Genomic DNA, 23,878 nt, shown 5'->3' with positions numbered 1-23,878 from the left:
AACAAGGAAAAGGGATTTTTGATTTTTGACTACCCTTTTAAACTAGGACACTTCGAGAGTCAAGACCCACGGGAGCACCGGAGTACTCTTGTTACCTCACCCAGGGAAGCCAGGTGCATACGTGTCTTTTCGTGTCGGGTTTCGTCGTCGTTTTCTATGGACTGCTGCAAAGAAGTGTTGCAGGCGACCAGAGGAAAAGTGTCCGGGTGGGTCCAAGGGTGGATCGGTGATGTGGAGAACCTGAAAGCAGAGGGAACAGAGTCTGGGTCACTAGCCAGTGACCAGGAAGGTACCAGGAAGGAAACAGGCGGTTGGGTGCTTGAAGGTGAAGAAGGTGAGTTTGTCTCTTCAGCCATGGGGTCCAGGAGGTATCGACGATGACCAGGTGCTGGATTTGAGCTGTACCGTAATGGATCTAGCTGGCTGCAGTATTAGTATCCAGATTAGTCCCAACAAGCCTTGGCAACCGCAACCCATGCAGGATATCAAGATTGGCTCTGTTGCAGACCAGCAAGGTCTGTGATACTTCTCCTTTTCAGGGAAGTTGGAGCAAGCTTGGAGTAAACAGGAAAACAAAGTAAATTGAAGATGGCATCTTCAGGGGGCTTCCTAGTCAACGGGCAAGGAACTGGGAAGACGCGTGAAGCTCAAATGCAAAGGCGGGGCCCATGGGACACTCGAGGATAGTGGGGGCCTGGGCTTCAGTGCAAATGGTGCTCAGGGCTGGGGCTTCTTGTACTCCAATGCACAACTTACAGAGGCTTCAGGAAAGGAGTACAGGCAGCAAAATGCAGGATGTCCAAGATGTCTGGTCTCACGTCTCTCGTGTCTGCCACAGGTCTCAGCTTTGCTGGGGATGTGGATCAGGGTCAGAGAAGTCTGGAAGTTCAGTTCTTGAGTCACCGAGTCTTTGGGTTCCGATGGGAGCTTTGATACTGCAGACTGGCAAAGTTGATGTTGGTGCCTATTTGCACAAGGTGGTCACTCCTTGACCACAAGGGAGATGTTTTCTGTCTTCCAGTCAGAATGGAATGTCGAAGGTCCAAGATATGTCTTTCAAAGATTCGTCCAGGATAATCTAAAGTCCCAGGGACACAGCTCCTATACTTATACTAAGGATGGTGGCTGGATTACCTGACATGGCCCTCCTATGGGTGAACCTGAGAAGGGGGTGGTTACACCCCTTTCCCTTTGTCCAGTTTCGCACCAGAGCTGGGGATGGAGTGCCCCAGCAACTGGTTTGAACCGCGCTATGCATGGAGCACCTTGTGTGCCCCAGGCAGTGTCTCGATGCATTCACTGAATGCAGTCCTCCCTGCCCCAATACACAAAACCCCTGTCTGGGGAGGTGCCAGCACCTCCCTGGACTGGAAGCCTATTGTCCAGGCCACCCCTGCCGGAGTTTCATCCAGCAACAAGAGGTCAGACTCGTGTCTGTGGCAGCAGCATCCATTTTGTGATGCTGAGGCTCTGTTTAACTTTAACCGGGTAAAGCAGTAAGCTACATGTCTTTTCCCTCTAGAAGGATGGAATGCTACCCCCGCCTCCAGAATTGGCGGGGGTAGTATTCCTAAGTGTTTGACACCTTATACGACATGTTTTGATAAAGCCAAACCAAAGTTAGCATTAACCGCGAGGATTATAATGCACTTAGGAATATATGGTATGACTATATCATAGAACAGCTATAAGGAGATGGTTCCGAAAGCTGCAGAGGGGCTCAGCTCATGCTAAGGCACTCTCTCACATAAAACAAAGCACTCTGCCTCCAGGATTGTCGAGGCCTACCATAGGAGTGGCTTATAGGTGTATATGTGTCTATATATAAAGGTAGATATAGGTATACTATGTCTAAGTAAGGGGTGATTACACCACCTTACCCAGGCTGTGTGAACAGATCTGTGGTGTCAGTTTGAAAGGCAAACCAGGGGTGGCACAATACATGCTGCAGCCCCTGGTAGACGTAAGGCGCACCTATGCCCTGGGTACCTATGGTACACTATACAGGGGCTCACAAGAGTGACCCAGTAACCAATCTGGTATGTACCTAAAGTACATGGTATCAATTTAGAGAGAGAACAGCTGGGCTGTGGGTCTGATTAGCAGGCCCACAGCCACATTAAAGTCGAAAAACCAGAGAATCACAGCAAAAAGTGGGGGTGACCATAGGAAGCAGACCCTACTCTCCTATATACTGTACTATACCATTACCCTCTACTACAGTATCTCTGCACACCTGCTACCCAAGAGACAAACTTACCAATCCACCACTGCCTAGTACTCAACTTACATTGCAGCATGCACATCACACCTCACCTCAGACAAAGACACTTGGTCCCCATTCAGGCACACCGCCACTTACAGATGCTCACCCACACTCATATGACACTACACTACCAGGGACCCAACTAGCTCACACAACATTTACACCTCCACCAACCAATCACGAACCTTGGCTATACATCACTTGCATTCACCGACACACACCCATATCCATTTGTGGAAGATAGGAGGTAGGGTGTTCTCTTACATGGCAGGCTACACCTGGAACCGCCTCCCCAGAACATCAGGATAGCTGCATCAAATATGGATTTGTGGTAGAAACTGTACACCTGGCTCTTCAAGTGAATCTACTTGCAGAGCATGTACATACAAATTACCTGGATACCCTCTTGGGTGACACATTGACCCTCTACAAAGCCACATGAACATAATGTACATTAAAGTACACTTTTTGGCTGCCTAAGACCAACACATGAATGCTTGTGTCATTGTGCAAGGGGGCCTGCGTTGGCACTGGCATATCTGACAAGTTTCCAAGGTCCATGCATGATGTGTTGCTCCATCATGCATGGACCTTGGGTCGATGACATTGTCTGTATGTCCCGTTTTCTGGAGAATTGACTACCATTAGTACTTGGGCTACGGGCATTAAAATAGGGAAATGGGGTGGAACGTGAACCTTTCCATCACTGACTTTTAGATCATGCGGTGGTAATGTGCTTGTTACCCGCTGATCACTTTTGGCGGGGTGACTGTACCGTTTAGGATTTAACCCCTACAGTATTACTGGTGTGATCTATCTTGCCCACGGCTTATATGTTGTTGCCAGTGATATCGGCTATGCGGGCTATGATGGCCCCAGTATTCCTCTGTCCCTGGATATTTGTTTGGCCTACCAATGTGTACTGTTTGCTGGCACATGGTTCACGTGTGCGGTTTCCGGTTATATTTACTACTTTCTGTTCCCCATATGTTTGGCTGCTAGTACAAAGAGTACTCCCAAAAAGACATTCAGGTTTCAATCATACCAGCATAGTCTTGATCAAGTTGTGGTTATCATACCATGTTAGCGATTGATCAACCTACGAAAATTGGAATTTGGACCACATCAAATAACGTTTTGATCTTTGTATGAATGACTCATTCAACATACATATCAGGTAGGCAAACTTTTAATACAGATTTAATTTGTCCTTACACCCCATATATTGCACTTAACTATTGTAGCTGTGACTGAATATTTTATGAATGGGTTTTTTCCAACTTGTTCTATATAGATGATAGATTTCTACTTCTGCTCAGAACAGTCTACCTACAAGGCGATCTACTTATCTTTCAGTCGCCTCAGACTGATAAATGGTAGGTGCTTTTATCAGTGTATTTGTTGGCACAAGGGTGTGTTGTGTTTGACTCAGGCTAATGGGCACACCTTTGGGGTGTTTTTCATTATGGAGCTCTATGGTTTCACAGTATTATCAGCTTCTAAACATGGCGCACTTTACATATTTGGTAGTCTCTGATCCAATTGAATTCCATCTTTAATTTGTTTGATCTTTGGCCTATTCTATGCCTTGTTTACATTACCTGGACAGGGTTCATTTTGGTTATTAACCGCTTGCCTGTGGCCGGAATTCCGCTCCTGTGCGGCACATTCCGATCACGGGCGTGGTCATGACGGCCCTCAGCCGTCATCACCAGACGAGCACTGTGTGCCATGACGGCCGGGGGCCGTCATCAGCATGGAAGGGGTTAATTCTGTGGTGATTTAAGTCTAGAGTATATTGTCCAGCCAAGGTTTGTGGAACCGCTCACCCGTTTTGGCTTTTTCCCTCTTGGATCTTTTGCTCAGCTTTACTCCTCCTTCTTCTGTCCATTCGCTGTTGTATCTTTTCTGTTCTGAAAACATTGATTAGTTCAAAATGGATTTGTCATTTTCCATTGATCTAGGGTTGTTTATTCATTTCATTTTCTTTATGTGTGGAACTTTGGGTATGGTCCTGTATTAGTTTCCCTTTGATAAGTGACATATCCATGTACATTGTCTTTGTATGCATGTGACTTTTTTTGTTCAATGTATCTCAAATACATCTTTGTATATATGTATATATGAATGTTGTACATGTTATATAGTATATGTATTGTACATTTCCCTTTTTTATATGTTATTGACTTACAGTCCTGAAGAAGTCCTATGGTATCGGACAAAACGCGTTGGCTGTTTCTTGTTTTGAAAGAAAAAATGAAGAAAAATGTCTAATTTCTGCGCTTCACTGAGCTATGATTATCGATATTGACATTGACATGCTCTTTTCATAGTGGTGCAGCTCTGATTTAGTGTTTGCTTAATTTCCCCTTTAGACAGGGGCTGCTCTTGGACAGGGAGCACCTTTGGAAGTCTGCACACAAGATATTTTCAATACTAATTACTAATTTTATTGGGGAATTTTTGTGATTGATGCAGCGAGTGTTTGTGTTTGGTCCAGGCCTAACGGCTAGGGTGGTTGACCTCGAATCTGGGGAACTGGGTTCAAGTCTGGGCAATGACGCTGAACATGCTGTGATTCTGGGCAAATCACTTAATATCCCCGTACCTTCCAATAATGAATGTGTGTCCTCATGTAACGTAACCGGTGCTAACATTCCTGTGATGCAAAGCACTCCTGCGTGATGCAAGGCTGATTTCCAGCACGTAAATGTGTTTTATGACACGCATATCAACTTTCTTTGCATCAGGTAGGTAGTACTTGCATTGCGGTACTTTGCAACATCCTCGAAGCAGTTGCGTCAAAATTTGGGATGCATCTCAGGACCTTGCGCCATGGTGCACCATCCCATAAATACAGTGTATCCATGGCACAGGAAAATGCCCCAAAACTGTAGAGAAATTTCTGATGCAACGCTGTGCAATGGAGCATTAAGTCAGTAATGATTCTTTCCTTCACTAATTAGACGCTGTTCACATATGAAGAGGAGTAGATCTGCAGCAGCATTTTAAAAGCTATGCAAGCACTCTTATTCCTAACTATCCCTAAAGGCTAACAGGGTATGGATCAGTTATTTCTTTGTCATTAACTTTTTAAGAGTGATAAATTATGACTGTTTTTAAAGAGTCATGTAAAAGTAAATTAGCACCTGAGTCTCGCTCAATTTCACGTTGCCCACAAATACATTTGGAGTAGTGCTTGCTTTGAGTATGTTTATAGTTTAATAGCATTCCTGGCTCTGATGTCTATGATGGAAAGACTGTCAAATCTTGTTCAAATAGCGTTTAATGCCTTGAGCACGTCTGCTTACAGTAGGCTGTCTCTTCACAGAGATGCTTTTTTCCCTAACAGTCTACACCTAGGGGCATATTATCAAGGGGGTTTATCTCCGCTTTTTTGGCTTTAAAAGCCAAGAAAGCGGAGATAAAATTATCTCCCTATTACCTAGCTGTCGCTAACACCAGCTAGCGACAGCTAGTAGGAGATAGCGACCATCTTGGGCCCCGCTTTGCATGGCAGTGATATTTATCACTAATGACATGCAAAGTGGGCGTGCCAAGATGTTAGCGACTGGCATCACTATCTCCTATTACCAACTTTTGGAGATATTCGCGCTAAGCGCGAATATCTCCAAAAGCAAACACCTGTCCATGAGCAGTTCTTAGCCATGTTATCCAAAGGTAGGTGGATAACATGGCTTAGAGCATTAGCTCGGTAATGCATGAATATTGCTGACTTTTCAGCGATATTCATGCATTTCGGCCGATTTTTATCGCTTAGGAGATAAACCTTGATAATAGCAAGGTTCCTAAGTGATAAAAATCGCCGCAGCTCGGCGATAAAAATATCGCCGCTAAACCAACATAGCGATAATTATCGCTAGTTGTTGGTAATATGCCCCCTTGTTTGGTGTTCGACAGGATTTGAAGGCCTTAGATCCTGAATTTTTTTTTAGGTATCACCCTTACCTACGTGGCCTATTGTTACCAACTCTTAACATATACATAAATTGGGCTTTGCATAGTAGATTATTTCTCTATCACCTCATGAAGGGACTAATCTACATCTCAAAAGTACACCGAATCATCATGCGCTTAAGTATTTACCCTATTTATGCATTATTCCAGAAAACAATCGTGTATTGCTTTGTTTTTTCAGTACACCAAGATTCTTAAAATGTTTTAGTCTGGTCTCAAAATGCAAGCCTGGCCTGTTGACTCTGCCAATGCTTGTTCTGTGGCGTGAACGTGTGAGCCATTTTGCAATGTTCACGCCTTTCAGCTATACTTTGAGAAATGAACTACGCAGATAAAATTGCTGTTCCTATCATCATCGTCGAGAAGAAAATACATTAGTGCTGCCTGCTTGCGCTGCCACAAAAGAAAAGGAAAGCTATTTTTGATCTTCTTCCTCATGCTGTTGAATAATTGTCTCAGGTGAATGGTGTCATGTGCAGTAGTTCATATAGTGAGAGAAGCAGACGAGAGAGAGAGGATTTATTTAGCATCCTCAATAAGCTATACATTGTTCCCTATGAATGCGGTTACAGCATGTGTATTTTGGACACTGGAATTACAGATGTCCTGCTGAAAATGGGGCGTCCTTCTGGGTAAATAAATGGCCACCAAAACCAATAGTATCACTGTTAAATATCAATTATCAGTTTCAAAACTGGAACTGGATTTCACTGGATTTTCTCTTTAATAGTTCAGTATATGTCTAAGAAAAAATAAATGTCAACAACTGGATCAGGTAGAAAATATTTGTAGTTTATCAACTTGAATTTCAGCCAGGGTTAAGTTTTTCTGTCTGCTGAAGAGTTAGGGGGGAGGGAGGAGTCAGTGTATGGCAGTACTTCACATAATGATGATAAATGCAGTTTTTGTACTAACCGTAACTAGGCTGTATTTCAATTTTATTGTCTTTAGAGTTCTTTGTTTAGAAACCTTGGGGCAGATTTACAAGCCTCTCGCGCCACTTTTGCATCACTTTTACCATGGGAAAAGTGAAGCAAAAGTGGTGCATGGGGCTTGTAAATCTGCCCTCTTGTATTCACAAAACATACATTTCCATACATCGAAAGATTTACTCACCCGCATGCATGTAAAATAAGAGTCTGATTTTCCAATGATATTATAAGACACATTTATTAACCGCATCGCTGTGGCGGCTTTTCCCGCTGTGTGCGGCAAATTTTAAAAACCCGCGTTACATGACGAGCTCAGCTCGTCATCCGCACACGACCACCATGGCTGATGACGAGCTGAGCTCGTTATCAGCAGCGAAGGGGTTAACCCAGTAAATGAGTCATCAGTGTAAGGGAGAACTCACAAAATTTGTAAAAGGGTATACCAAGGTTTTCTCCTCATTGAAAAACAGTTTGTAAGAGTTCAAAATGCAAAAATACTTACGCTTTTTATCCACACACTCAATAGAGTACACCTGTTCTATTGCCAGTTGCGTAAATGGCTACACCCAACAGTGCATGATGATCACATGTCCTCCTGACTGTTAAGTGAACTTATGGCGCTATAGCTGGGCCTAGTAAATCATAGGTGTAAGGCACAAGTAATAATGAGAATCATTGTCAAGGTGAGTGACTAAAGTCACTTTATAAACCTGAACTCAAGCCCTGGTAGCTATGACACAGAGCAGACAGGCTTAAATTAGAGGCAATTTCAAAAGTACCTATGCAGTACTAAAGCAGTAATAAAGTAGAAAGGCAACGCAATACAAATCCCACTAAAGCTCCAAAATATTGTAAAATGTCAATAACAAAAGTACACCAAGATGAAAAAAATCCATTAAGGGTTATCCGGAAATATGAAATTTTAAAGTTTTAGGTTGAAATGGTACTAAGATTAACAAAATGCCAAGGATAGTCAAAGAGTGCAGGAGGACAGAATCTAGATGTATTTTGATGTTGACAGAGATGGAGCACAAATTGGATACATTAACCAAATATTATACATTATAACCTGAGTTTTTTACGTCCCACTGAGTATACTTTTAAATCCCACCAAGATCATAGGGGATTTACTTAGGCTCACAGGGTTGCAGACAAAAGACAACAGAAGGTTCCAGCTCAGGTTCAGTTGCCACTGACACCTGGGTAGTTACAGTAAAATACCTCTTGTAGCTTCTTGAGTCCCTGCAGCTTTAAGAAGAAGTCAATCATATGACCTTTGAAGTCCACTTCTTTGTTCTGGATGCAAGAGTGAGAGCAGGTCTGAACTTCTAGGCTCTTCTCAGGTCTCACAAGAAGGTTCAGAACTCTTCTGATCTTCCACAGTTCCAGGAATGTTCTGCAATGTGTGCATGGAGATGCCAAATTCATGCCTGCCACAATTTAGTGATTGGGAATGGCCCTTGTGGATGCTCTAACTAATGTACTAAAGGTTACCTTGGGCTAACCCTACCTATTTTGGGCATTTTCGAGATGGGTAAAGTCTTCAGTCACACTAAACCTGGGCGCAGAGGCTGGTGGTGTGTGTGGGGTGTGTACTATGGTAATCTCAAGGTCCATGTGAAAATAATGGATTGTACACCAACATATGATTAGTCGATTTCTTTTGAATAATGCTCTTTGGCAAAATGTTGCAGGCTGGCATGTTTGTGCTCTGCCCCAACAGCACATTGATGATAATTTCACATCAAAATGGAGCGTGAATGCGTTCCATTTACATGTCACACAGCGAAGCAAGAGCAGAGAAATTGTTTGTTCATCAAGAATTCCATTGTTCATCCAAATTTGGTTTCACAAGTTTGTCACAACATTTTCATTATTTAAAAAGTGTTATGACCCCCAATGTACCCCAATATAGACCTGGGTAAGTGCACACCCTTTTACCTATATTTGTCATGCATTTTTCTACATAACGGTTATGGCGCTGACTTTTTACCTAGTTATGTGCCGAATAAATGTTGTGTGGTGTTCCTAGAAAACTAACTTCATTTATTATGCATGAGGATTCTTAATTATCATATCTTAATCCCCTGCCTAGAGCATTCACAGCAGGATTACCATTTTCTGTATAATAACTCTATAGAAAAGTCACTGCTATTGTCATCTTTGGACGACAGGCCCACTGTACTATTACACATCTAGGTAAAATCCCTAAGGGTAGCTTTCTCGTACAAAAAGGTCACATCTTCACTGGGGAACCAGAGGAGAAGTTTCCATGCAGACACAAGACATTGAGGTCCTTGCACGTAGAAACTCCAGCACGTAGGGGTCTGACATCCATTAAAGGGTGTCCAACTCGAGACAAAGATGGGGTACTTTGTTCTCTCCCATGAGGTAATGGAGTTTGCTCTTTCTTGGGGGGATTCTTGGCTTTACACTCATTTACATGCTAGGTAAATGTATTGCGATTTATATAGCGCACGTATCACCCGAAGGCATCAAGGCGCTTGCCTTGGGAACCCGTCCTGGTACTCCCCTGTGAGATAACCCCAGCAGGGTATCCACAAGGTGAAAGCCAGGCATCCCACCACGAGGGGCCATAGTGGAGATTAAGCAAGCTATTGCCCAGAGTCGCAGAGTATGAACCCCTGAGTCAAGTAGGCACCGGAACGAGAATTATCGAGTCCATGGAATTTTTGAGCCCAAGACCCGCCGAGGAGGGGAATTGAACCCTGGTCCAGGACCGATCTCAGCTTCCGGGTCTGCTGCCTCTAACCCCTGAGCCACACTTCTCCATTTACATTTACATATATAGGAGCCACCGAAACCCTATTAATGTATATATTGCCCAAGTCCCATTTCATTGGTTCTGGACACAAGTTCAAAAGATTTTATTTGTTTTGAAATAAACCATAAAAGCAGATTAAACATACAAACATTGAAAGGACAAACGAAGTAGAAATTTACAATAGTAAAATAACAGCAGCTATACAGTATGTCTTATAGCTTTGATTAGTCAAGGGTCAAAGTGGCACAGTGCTTTTGCAAAGTTTTTTTAAAATACATTACATATAAAACACAATGTTCTTGGGTGATAATGAAATACCAAAATCCTAGTCTAGTACATTAAAAAGAAATAACCAGAATAAAAGAATGTCATTATTTCCCAACAATTATCTTACTCTTAACTACAACAGCTAGGAATCTATAAGTAGTGTGGCATACTTCGTCTGTCTGGAACAGCTACAAACAATCTAGTTCATCTTTGAACTTCCGAATGTTTAAAAGTCCCAGTAGTGATCTCATTGTTCGATTGCGCTGCTCTTTATACAACTCGCAAAGGAAAAACAGATAGAGTTGTGATTGAGACGCTATAGTATTGCAAGAACATGATAACAAATCCTTGTTTGTGAACACATTGGGGTGACAGGACACCAGGAAATGCGCCAGTCGAAGCCTAAATCTGACCAAGTAACACCTTTGTTTATGTGGTGTTTTGAGCAGAAAGGGTTTATTACCTGTAGTAGTGCTCAGGTGGAGATATAGCTCGGCTGAACTTTTCTTCTCTCAACTAAAAGCTTTAATACTTCACCTTTTGCTGTGGCTTTATCTGAACAGTTAATGCACAAAATGTTTTCAAAAAGGTCAGTCCAACTAATTGTTCAGAGATCCTCTCTAACATGAGTGAGCCTTTTAATTTTGTTGTCCGTTGCCAGCCTAAGGCTATAGAAGATCACTGCCTGGGTCAGGACTGCTTCTGGTCTTGAACAGACTGACAGCCATAACATGGTGGGCACCAGTTTCAATGTATCTCCCAGATGTTAGAGCCCCAATTCTTAATGAAGAATTGCAGATGAAACACTATTGGGAAGTGACAGCAACCTACTCAGGAACTTGTTCTTACTGCTTCGAAGAGCAGGAACATTTATGTACTCCCAAACCCCTGCCCCATAAGAGACATTTGGAATCGGTCTATTTTTATATATCATAAGTGCCGCGCCCAAGGGCATGGCCCCTTGCTTGACAGCAAACTTAAACAGGGAAGCGATGGCTTGTTCAAAGCAGTTAATCCTAATGTGCCTCAATGCTTACAGGTGTTTTTATTATCAAACCGGAGCCCTAAATAGATAAAGGTGGGCACACAAATAAGTACATACCCGTAAAAAGGAAATGGTGTTAGGCGACTCTGGGGGCAGCCACAGACCATAGCAAAAGATTTAGTTTTATTTGTTACCAGGCCTAGATTAGACATATAAATCACGAAAGTATACAAAAACTTCTGTAATACCTGTCCTGTTCTGGCCATCAAGACACAATCATCTGCATACACGAGTTCAGGCAGTGAGCAATTCTCTACCTTAGCCTGGTCAGCTGTGGCATTTAACGGGTATTCATCAAGATCATTAATATAAAGATTAAAGAAGAACAGTGCCAGCACCCACTTCTGCCTTATCCCTTTTTTGATATTCATGTAGGGGGTGAATTTTCTGCCTGGCCCGAATCTGATACAACACTCCAAGTCCGCGTGCAGGTGAACGAGAAAGGGAACAATTTTTGGGGTGGCACCCTTTTTTGTCAACATGTGCCACAGCTATGACCTTATTACATTGTCAGATGTTGTACTGAGGTCCATAAATGCCAGGTTAAGACAACCTTTTTGCAGTGATATATTTGCTCAAGATTAAGTGGAGGTTTACCGTTTAGGCATTGGTCAACTGTCCCTATTCCCTGTCTAAAGACATGTTGTGTCAGTGCTAGGATGCCCTTTCCATTTGCCCAGATTTCAAAGTGGTCCAACAACACTCTACCCAACACTTTGGCCATCGAGACAATTAAAGATATTGGCCGAAAGCTATAGGGGTCACTCCTCTCTCTCTATTTAAAAATGGGATACTAATTGCCCTGGACCAAGATTTAGGGGACCTAGATGACCGGCGCTGTGCAGCACGTTTCTCGGGACTGGAGTCCAGAATGCGTGGTTGTTTTTAAAGAGATCTACAGCAACTCCATCCGACCCTGGAGATTTATTGCTCGGGCTTCTGTTCAAGGCCGAGATGACATCCTTAACAGTAATCATTAGGTGTTCAAAAGCTTCGGGGTAATCAGGTCCATTGTATAGTGCCACTCATTGCAAGCAGCTTTCTGTGAGTCACGCAGAGTAATGAAATGGTCAGCGAAGGTGTTTGCATCTGTGGTGATATTAGAACTGTTGGAAAAAAAGGGATGGGAAACGATTTTCCAGAACTGTGATAAGTGTTTGCTGGTGTATGCAGTGGTAAGATGTTCCCAGGAGTCTCTTCTAATCTCCCTTTTCCTCTTTGTGATTGCCTCTTGATAAATGTTTCTACTGCTCCTAATTTCCATCAAGCCCTTCAGGTTGGTTTTTAGTGTTTTTTAAGGCGGTTGCTTTGGGCGTGCGAGCAGTGCTTGGGAGAATGTTGGCACTTAGATGCCATTAATTGCTCAGATACCGTATTACAAATTACAGCAAATGCAAACAAAACATTCTCTGTGTCCGAGTCCATATTGAAGCAATTCTCGAACTGATTGTTCTGCATTGCCACAAGGTGGCCTAAAAGTTTATTTAGTTCCATATCCTGCCATTTCTGACACACACACCCCTTAGTTGTATGCTCAGTCTGACCGACTGCTTTAAATAGATCTGCTAACATGCTTACATTTTGACTTTAAACTCTTAGGTTGTAGTCGCTCAAAGGTAAATTTAAAATCTGGAACTCATGGACCCTCCTTGACCAGGTTTTGGTGGAAGCATTTAAATCAATCATGGTCCTATTCCCTCGACCCATTTACGTTGTCTGGTTGAGCATGGCTTTCAGGGCCATGTCTAAGGTAAGGACCAGATCATGGATCTTTAGCAAGCTATTCAGTTTAGCACCACAAGGATTATGAGCAAAGTATGAGGGATCGCAAGAATCATTATTCCCTTCCGCCACAAACACTATTGTCAGCAATAGGCCATAATCTTACATTTAAATCTACTCCCCCACAGTACAAAAAAGTCTTCTGTGAGTTCAAGTAGCTAGGTATCCACAGTGTTAGCTAATGACTCTATGAAGTGAACATCATGGATCAGAAATGTATTGTGATAAAGGTTAATGAGTACTACTAAGGTACGCCTCCCAGGAACAGACAGATAATCTGAAAGAGGGTGGATTCCACAAAAACTCAAAAGAATTTGGCTCCCTTTGGAGCACTTATCAAAGCACTGTTGTGCCCTGAGTAAGACGGGCCAAAGTAGAGAATACTAAATAAAATCCCTTGACATGCACATTCGTCCAAGACCAAGTCTCCTGTAGGCAGACAATTTGCAGTGTGTTGATTAATGATGCACAGGTTTCATTGGTTAAATTATCACTTAAACCAGCAATGTTCCAACAAAGCAGGCTAAAATCAGCAGCTGTGAGGTTTATGTTGCCTTCAGGCGGCTCACAGGTGCTTGTTGGTAAGTGGCTAGGGATAGAGGCGGCCCTAGAATTTAAAGGGACTTTGTCAATTGTGATACCTGTCTGTGAAAGGTGGATGGGTATGTCCCCGCTTGGATCCCCTGCTCAGATGGTGATAGTCAATGGGGACAGACGGCTGCCAACACACTGACTTCAAAATGAGCAATAGACTTAAACAGGGCAATTGTTGATACAAATTCAACAGGATTTTCACTAATGAACCCTGTGGAAGATGAAGCTTCCAAGTCACAGGGTACTCAGTCCACCTCTTCCAGGGCATCAAATCGATTAGATGTTGGAATGTTGAATGCTGATATTATGATAATAACCACCTAAACTATTAGGATGATCAGCAATTCCATGTCTGTAAAAGAAGTCCAGGGTATCCAGGACCATCCCGTGTGGGAGCCTGTAAGAGTTGGAATGTCTATTCAGTGTGAATCCCAGCAGTTTAGTGTAGCAAATCTTTATAACAATGGAGTCGCAGGCAACATTCTTCCTGCCTACGCTGACCTTTTGCAACCTGACACTCCAATTATATTGGGTAACAAAGCATACGCACTGATACATTCAAGAGTAAAACCAAGCCAATGGATCACTTTATTCCTCAGTTGGGCATCAGATTCAGATTGGCTAGTCCGCTGTGGTGGAACATTTTTAGTGGTACAATAAATGGGGTGCACTCCGGAGGAAGGTGCAGAATTTGATGGCTCTTTCTGCTGTCAGACATTCCCGCAATGGGAGTATTACTCATGGAGGTTGAAGTAGTTATTGTATATGGACTCCGTATGACACACCAGCTGAACCTGACTGCAAGGGCAGGTCATGATTGATCCCGTCTGACAGTAGAGATCCACTATTTTCTGCCCTTTCCAAAGCTATAGGTTGTGCAGCCAGTTCAGAACATTGTGGTTGGGATACAGGCATTGTAAGTCAAGTTGTTTCTTTTTGAAACTGAAAAGTCAGTTCTTTCAGGGACTTGTCAATACTCTGCTGTGTTGACACCCCAGGGATCATGAGTTTTTTACAGCTGCGAGCAACCCAAGTATGCTAGCACCATTTGCGACCCCGAAGTTTCAGATATGGGTTTATTTGGTTAGTTATGATTAATCGCCTGCCCTCTAGTCTCCGCTGTCTCCTGTGCCAGGACATTTTTGTTACCACACTTTTGCGCATCCACCAGGTGCACGTTAGCTTTCTATGTTTTGTTAGGTGGGGCGCCAATATCATCAATAGCTAGATGCTTTACAGAAGATGCTTGTGATACTTTGGGGTTACTTCAGGGGGAATGGGGTCCCTCACCGATGCAGAGGAGCTGGTTATACCTGGTGGGCAGGTGGTAGTGCCCCCGACAGCTTGTCAGGCATCACCTCCCACACTTACTTCTGAGGGCACAGTAGGTTGATCAGTTTTAGTTATGGATAGCAAAGATCTCCTGGTTGCCCCCATAATCTCTTCCACACTTTCAATTTTGCAATTGATGGCTGTCATTGCTGTGGTAAGATAATTAGTTGATTGACCCAGCCCCCCGTTGGTCAATTACTGGAGTTACATTGTTAATTGCTTTTCTCTTACCCATGATTCATAGTAGATCAATGGAGATTGCGATGACTAGTGGTGTATGTCCAGTGTTCTTGCCAAGAGGGATGACCCAACTCCTCCCGCTGCTGATGAGCACAGACTGGCCCACACTTGGCCCAGGATTTGCACGGACATGGCCTGCATGTATGCCACGTCATGTGAGGAAGCTCTTTATAGCGCTGCAGTGGTGACATGAACAACAGCAGGCTGTCCTTCCTTCTTCTGGCAGTTTGGCTTATAGGAAACCGAGTCCTTACAGTGGTCTGTCCCACCCCGTAGGTTGTGAGTAATTGCTTTATAGCACTGCAGCAGTAACCTTAACTTCAGCAGGCTGCCCCTCCTCCTTCTGGCAGCTTTGGTTATGGGACACTGAGTCCCTCCAGTAATCGGCCTTTCCTGCACCGCGGGATGTGTGAAAGCACTTTATAGCACTGCGGAAGTGACGTGACCAACAGCAGGCTGCTCCACCTCCTGGCAGCTTGGGTAATGGGAAATTGAGTCCCTTCAATGATCTGCCTTTCCCACTCCATGGGATGTAAGGAATCTCTTCACAGCTCTGCAGCGGTGACATGAACAGCAGCAGGCTGCCCCTCCTCCTCCTCCTGGTAGCTTGGGTTATTGAACACCCAGTCCCTCCACTGACCGGACTATATGGACACAAACGTACATCAGCATTCTTCTTGCTAGCAAATAGATCACCATTGGATCTCTTTGAAATTCAAGGGATCAGACAATAGTTCTAGGATGCAGGAACCTCCTTTGCTGAGCGTGGCTGCTGCTTTGTTGTTTACCCCTTGATTTAAATAGCAGTCAAATAAGAGGTGCTTCGTGGCCCAGTGAAAGGTCATGATTGCTTTTGTCTCCAAACTCTTGGAGCCAGGTCCCCCACCCCATTTATATATGACTATGTTGGTATATTGTCCGTTCATATCAAAACTGGACTACCATGGATCTGAGGAACAAAACCAAACGTAGCCTATCTGACTGCTTCAAGCTCTTTCCAGTTCTATAGAAGAATGATACCTGCCCTGCAAACACATGGATTCCATTGTTGCACCATTCGATATTCCCTTGCATCTGCATTGATAATGTTTGGAATCCAATTCTACTATGACTTACCTTCCCTCAGATATTCTGATTATAGTCGCTACTTGAGTTCCTTCTTGACTTGAGGGATAGATTTACTAACATTTTGCAAACAGCGTAAAATGTTTATTTGGGAATACTTTCATGTTCAAAACTTGTTTTGTTGTTGAAAGATACCTGAAAGTAAGGCAAGCAGTGCAAAGTGCTAGTAGATAGGACTTTGCGTTAAAACCCCTAGGTGGTACATGGACTTTTCCATGCACCCGTCCATGGCTTTTAACACAAAGCCCAATGACTAACGTTTGTAGATAGGGCTTTGCCCCAAAATGGAACACCTATTTGAAGCTGGCATTAAAAAGTAGAAATGTTTTTATCTCTCATAACGTTTCTGAATTTGTATGTTGTTGCTTTAATTAAGGTTTCCATGCTATTGATCTTTCCGTTGGGTCGAGAGACAGAGTGACAGAAGACTGTGTGTTGATACAAAAAGAAACAGAAAGTAAACTGTTTGACTGGCTGGTCAAGAAATGTGAAGACGGGTTCTATGGCCGGATCACAAATGAATTTTGGTTGGTGCTATTAATGCTCTTTGAGGTAAAGAGTTCAGTGCTTGGTACAGCGTATTTTACTATTGTATCATTAATTCAGGTTTGTGAGGGTGCTACTATGTGAGAAGAATGTTTGTCCATATTTAACCAGACATACTACAGCAACAGCACAATACCACATTACAATAATAAAATACTGCATTAATACAACTACATATGACCTAATAATAACACACTACACAGTAACAAAAAACACTGAAGCAACAAAAATTCTGCAGCACAACAAAACATAAAGTACAAAATACACCAATAAAATACAACTATACAGCGACAACTCAGAAAACAAAACACCAACTTAATTCTCAATCACAACTGAGTAACAAAAAACCACACACCAACACATTGCAATACATCAGCAAAATGATGTATCTACAAGATACTGTTACAACAAAACAATACAAAAACACAACAGCACAATGGGACAGCACTAAAGTTAAACAGTGTAACAGTGCTGTGTTTTGTGTTATGTTTTTGGGTCACATTTTATGTGTTGTTTGGCAGTCATTGTGAGTTGTTAGTTCATGTCACTCTTGTGATTTGTTTGTGGTTTTGTTGTCTTATGCTATTGTTTTTGTAGATAGAGTGAGGTGTTGCTGCATTGTACTGTTATTGGGTTTTATGGTGCTTTCATGTAATTTCGTTGTATTGTTCCTGTGTTGTAGTGTCTTTGTGTTTTTTTCCAAAGGTATAACTGCAGATGTTGTCCTATAGTCTGTGGTAGTGATTGTGTTTTATTATGTGTTTTATTGTATTTAGGAGGATTATTATTGTTTTTGTGTTATTGGAGATTGTATGCTGCCAATGTTAAACTTTGCTATGCTGCGTTTGTGGTGCACTTTGTTGCTTTCTGTGTTGATTTATGTGTTGCATTATGTTGTCATGTCATTGTGTTGTTATTAAGATTGGGTTGTCATTTTGCTTCTCTACAGTCGTGTTTTGCGTTTCATTAGAGGAAGAGTGTTTAGAAGAATCCTTCTGGCAAATTGACTCGTTTTGTACATGGAAACATCAATGCTTTGTTCTCTATATGTAAAGTTATTAACATAAATTAAAGTAGAAGAGTAGAAATAGGATCGTATGGTCCCAGATCTGAGGTTCTTACCCTGCATTATTTTTACCTCTGATTACATGTACCGAATTTTAAAGGGCGTGAGCTAACATAATGTATAGATTAATTTCGGGCTGGTGTGGAATTAATTTCTTAGAATTATTTTAGAAACATTTTCTATTTTTAATAATGAAATAAGATCTAATAATGTTTGATATTTTGTATTATATATGTGTACTTATGCGAAAATGAAAAGAGATCTGATAATGTATTGTATTGTGTTTTATATATGTGTATTTATGTTTATGTGCTTTTATGGTCTAAAACATTTTGACGGAATAAGGATATAAACATGGGGGCAGATTTATGATGCCCTTGCGCCTCTTTGCGCCGCAATTGTGTCACTTTATTTGACGCAACGGTGGCGCAAACAATGCGCCCTATTTACAATGTGACGCATCTAGGAGATTTTCCTGCCCAGGGGGGCGTTCCTGCGCAGGAACGCCTCCTGAAAGTGGCTGAGTGAAATCTATGAGATTTCACTCAGTCACTTTCAGGCCAATGCTGCGTCAAAACCCTGCGCCTGCTTGAAGCAGGCGTAGGTCTTGACGCAGCATTGTGAAGATGGGGCACCCCCGTGCCTTGCTGGAGCTGCGTCGCGCTTGCGACGCAACTCCAGCAATGCGCCACATTTCCGGCACAGATGAGTCACACATCTGTGCCGTTTTTGCACCATGGTGCGCCGCATTGTAAATGCGGCGCACCATGGGTGGCGTAGCTGTGGCGCACTGTGGCGCACATTAACTGGCATCCCTGGGGATGCGCCAGTTAACATAAATCTGCCCCAAGGTGTTTCATTGTGTTGTTTTGTTGTTGGGTTCTTAAGTAGTTCCATTAAATACTTTTACAAATCCTGCTACCCTTCCCACCAAAAGCAGCGCCTTTCTTTCAAGTTTCAGTGAGAAACAAATAACTACTCTGGCAAAAGTGGTAACACATTACTGCTCGATCACTTATATAATTGAAGGCAACATTTACCCCCAAAGCATGGTGCCTTAATTATCACTTACCAGGCTCGTGTTATGCCTTCCAACCATCTCCCAAAAAATTTATCATCTTCTCCCATTTTGCAGCCCACACCAAAGTAAACATGTTACTCTTTCTCCCTTGTGACTCAGCTGCCCGCTAGACTTGTGGTCACTGTCTTGAATATGCCCCCTGCTAGCCATTACATCATCTTTCTGCTCTCTTAAGAGGATTTTCAGCAGTCTTGGTTTCGTTATTAAAATTGTAATTATTTTTTTCCTTTTCACAAAACCCCAGGCGTTTCCCCGTCAAAGACGTGGGGCGGGAGGGCAACTTCCTTTCAAAGTGCGGTAATCGGCTCTTCAACATTACAGTACCCATGTCGCTCCCTCTCACAGCCCCTCATCAAAGAGTGATTAAGTTCCCAAAAGGAAGTACGTCCTTGCAGAAAATATATTCAGTTTGCAGAATGAAAATAAAGGAGAAGAGTTTGAAAAAAAAAGTCAATGTTTATCCCCTTGAAGGATAAACTGGCGGACGGAAGGATCTCCCGGTTTCCAGGGTAGAAACATCTGTTACAGCTAAATGCGTTAGCTTTTGATTGAAACAATCATTAGACATAACAGGCAGCTGCAGTACCATATTTGTTTATGGGAAGTACCACTGTGGTGAAACAGATTTGTTGTCGTTTCAGAAGAGCTCATGAGATACAGAAAGAGGGGGGCGAGTTAAAGAAAATGAGCGCACAGGACAAGAAGGCAGGGCGAGAGAAAGGTGACGCAAAAATGAAACAAGCGACGGTAAAGGCATTAAGTTTTGCCCATGTGATCAATATTAAGCTGTTTTTTCTTGTAAGTTGTAGCTTGCTGAGTAGTTGTATAAGTTATAGAAAGTCTGTTAAAGAGTTGTGACTAGTTTATGGATAAAAAGGCAAGACAATGTGATGTTACCAGTGGCATAGTGTGGGTAAGTAATAGCAAAAATATAAAAACATTACATGAAAAAGGGAAATTGTAGAATTAATTGACGTAATAGCAATTTTATGTGTTTACAGGAGTTCTGACAACTTTTGGGCCCGGTGCACTGCACCTGTTGCACCATTCAAATAATGAACCTGTTGCCTGCAAGATAACTACACTTGTGACTGCCTGTTTCGTAATAAAATATAGCAATATTTGATGTTTAGTGGAGTTATGACAATGTTTGCCTCTGGTGCCACTGCACCTTCTGCACCATTTAAATCAAGACCGATTCAACTTCAGGGTAACTGCTATTGTGACCTCCTGTTTAGTAGGAGAATATAGAACTAATAGGTGTTTAGAGGAGTTCTGCCAATTGTTTGGCCCGGTGCCACTGCACCTGCTGCACCATTCAAATCATGACCCTAGCACCTTAAAGATAACAGCACTTGTGGCTGTCGGTTCAGTTGTAAAATATAGCAATAATATGTGTTTAGTGGGGTGCCTGGAGCTTTGGTCATGGTGCCACTGCACCTGCTGTACTATTGAAATCATGACTCTAGCGCTTCCTAGGTAACTACACTTGTGACTGCCTGTTAAGTTGTAAAACATGCCAATATTAGGTGTTTAGAGGAGTTATGATAACTTTTGGGCCAGGTGCCACTGCACCTGCTGCTCCACGAAATCTAAACCCTATTGTCTACAAGGTAACTGCATTTGTGACTTCCTGTTTAGCTTTAAAATTTTGGGCCCAGTGCAACCGCACCTGCTGTACCACTCAAATCAAGTCCCTTTTAACTGCAAGGTAACTGCAATTGTGACTGCCTGTCTAGTAGTTAAATAAAGCAATATAATGTGTTTAGAGGAGTTCTGACAACTTTTTGGCCTGGTGCTACTGCTCTTGCTGCACCATTCAAATCATGACTCTGTTGTCTGCAAGGTAAATGCACTTGTGGCTGCCTGTTTAGTAATAAAATATAGCATTTTTCTTGTATATTAACTTTATCATTAACGTGCAGTGTGTATAACAACATTTAGAATTTGATGATAATGACCAAATGGATTAAGATGGAAAAATCAAACTGATAATGCCTATAAAGTGCAAAGAAAGGTACTGAGGCATGTATAGGAAATACCACACACATTCTAAGGCTAAAGCATCTGCTTTACACAACTAAGCAATAAAAACAAGCATTACAGCATACTGTTCGAAGCTGTCTGCCTTTTCTATGGGAAGAAATCTTATCTTGACAGGGAATGGGGCAGAAACAGTGTGAACAGTATTAGTAGAAGTATCATAAATGCATACAGGCAGGAGAAATAAACAAAGAAAGAAGTTTCCCCCAAAAGCAAATGAACACAATAATTTGTCAATGGGAACTGATAAGAGCCCCCCTTTTAAGATATATTTAATACAAGAGATTTCACAAGCACAGTGCAAGTGATATGCAGGTGAAACCTAAAAAGAGGGAAGGTAAGACACGCAAAGAGAGAACGGGACAGTGGTGCAAAGATAGGAGAGGCAATCAAATAAAAGAGAGACAGAAACTGGAGTGTATAACAGAAGACCAAAAACAGGAAGAGAAGGATAGAGAATCTATGAAGAAAAAGAAGGGTAGAAAGAGTGTGCGAGCACTATGAAAGGAGAGAAGTAGGAAAAAAGAGGAAGAAATGAAAGAAAGAGGGAAGAAGATTGAAAGACAGCGACAATAATAAAATACAGCAATAGAGAAAGTGTGGAGGAGCGAGAGAGAAAAAGATAGAAAGATAGAGTGAGAGCGGTAGAGCCAGGGGGAGGCAGAGGAACAGGGAGCAGGAGGGAAAAATTGAGAAACTGTGTGGGTATGGGAGAAAGGGAGTGAACGAGAGAGAAAGGAAAGCAACAAAAGGAAGTGAGAGGTAGGTGATGTGCGAGAGAAGTATATATATAGAGAGAGGACAAAGAACAGGAGAACGAAAAATAGAAACAGTGGGAGGATCTGAGAGAGGCACCAGAGAGAGAGAGGAAATACAGAAAAATAAAGTAAGAGAAACAGTGAGGAGGTTAAGACGCAGAGAGAGCATGAGCGAGAGTGGAGATAGTGTGTGCAAGAAAGCGAAAGAAGGAGAAGGCATAACCGTAGAGAGAAAGGCAAGATGGAACAGGGAGTGAGGGAGGATGCAAGAGACTGACAAAGTGACACAAAGGCATATAGAGAGATATTAAGCAACAAAGAGAGGAAGAGAAAGGAATGGAAAAGAGAAAGACAATGAGCGAGCGAGATGGAAAACATCTATATGATAGAGAAGGAGAAAAACAGAGAGAGAAATAAGACAAAGAATAAGACATCAATTGTTAGAGAGAATGAGGGTGGATGAGAGAGCGAGGGAGACAGAGGGCTGAGTAGTCGAAATATCAAAAAACAGAATGAGAGAGAGACAGAAAGAGGAAAACAACAGAAAACAAAAAGCGATCAAGAGAATTGTCACACAATCTCATGACCCTGTAATCTGTCTGCATCTTTGGAATGAAGCTGGTCTTATCCCTGGAACGTTGTGATGCTTCAGACCCTTTTCCCAAGAGACAAATGAAAATTTGAGTCAAACAATAATATTATAGCATAATTTTAGCAAAATAATAGGTGTGCCACAGATCATATAATTTTAGGGGATGCAAATTGACAGGGCCTGTAATCATTGTTGAAAATGTTGAAAGCATCTCCTTTTGATTTTTATAGCATTTGCCATTAAACACGGTGAAATGAAGTACTTCAAGGTGCAGAACAGGCCAACAATGTGCAGTTTTCTGCATGTACCAGTCACATGTATGTGCTTATGTTTACCAAAGTAAACTGTTCTTCCAATAATAAACAGGTTTGCATTGCATGTTATATTAATTCAATTCCAATCCCAATTCTTCATAATGAATGATGACCTCTTTACAAGTAAATCATGCATTTTGACTTTAGCTCTTCTCAGTGCTCTTTCAGAGATCCCAAAGTTCACATACAATGCACCACAAAGAGGATGTTTACTACAATCGAAAAATAAATGTGCCCTCTCCTCACTCCTAGCAATCACCAGTCAGCTGTGTCAAATCAGTGTGCTGCTCTGTTGGCTGATTTAAGTGAACACTGCACTGAACACCACTCACAGGAGAAAAGAACACTAAATGCAAGAGAGACTTTCAGTTCTCCATTCCCAGTAACTTACACACCACTTGCATTGCTTTCTAATGAAAGTAGAAGTACAATCTGTACGAAGGAGACAGGTGTGAAAAAAACTACCACTAGCCAGCTTTGTGTCCAGCTACAGTTAGCACCTGGTGACCTGTGCCACCTCTCCAACCTTATAAACAGGCCGGCATGTAATGCATGGGCCTCCGAGTTGCACTTTTATAGTCCGCTCAAAATTAATTGTAATTGTAATTGCATTTATATCGTGTTTACTACCCCTAACGATGCATTGAAGAACTTTAGCGATTAGCACGCGACTCTGGAACCCGCAAAAGGATTATTGGTAAATTAGTATAGGGAAATATAAAATGAATTTCAGACGTGGTCATGTGAGTTTGTTAGTTGGATTGAAAAGGATAGTGGTAGGATAGAAGAGGGAATGGTCTAGAACATGGTTATTTGGAGATCATAATAGCAGGACGACGTTTGGGATGAGTAGGGGGGTAGAAGTCACAGGGAAGGGTTTATAGAGGCTTGTTAGGGAGACCTGAATAGTAAAAGTGGTTTGAGATGATGCAAGCAGGGGTAAAGTATAGAAAGGCTTTTTTGGGGATCATAGTAGTAGAATGGCGTTTGGGATGAGTCAGAGTGTAGGTTGAGGATATTCCACTGATACCAATACAATAAACTATCCATGAGGCTGCTTCCCGCTTCAACTTGGGGCTGCTTCTAGATCCCTGCTGAAAGAGCACTTGATAAGATTGAGGCACAGTGCTTC

This window comes from Lissotriton vulgaris, chromosome 4_1 (genome assembly GCF_964263255.1).
Source record: "Lissotriton vulgaris chromosome 4_1, aLisVul1.2, whole genome shotgun sequence".
In the NCBI taxonomy this organism is placed as follows: domain Eukaryota; kingdom Metazoa; phylum Chordata; class Amphibia; order Caudata; family Salamandridae; genus Lissotriton; species Lissotriton vulgaris.
Note: the sequence above shows the minus strand (reverse complement) of the source record.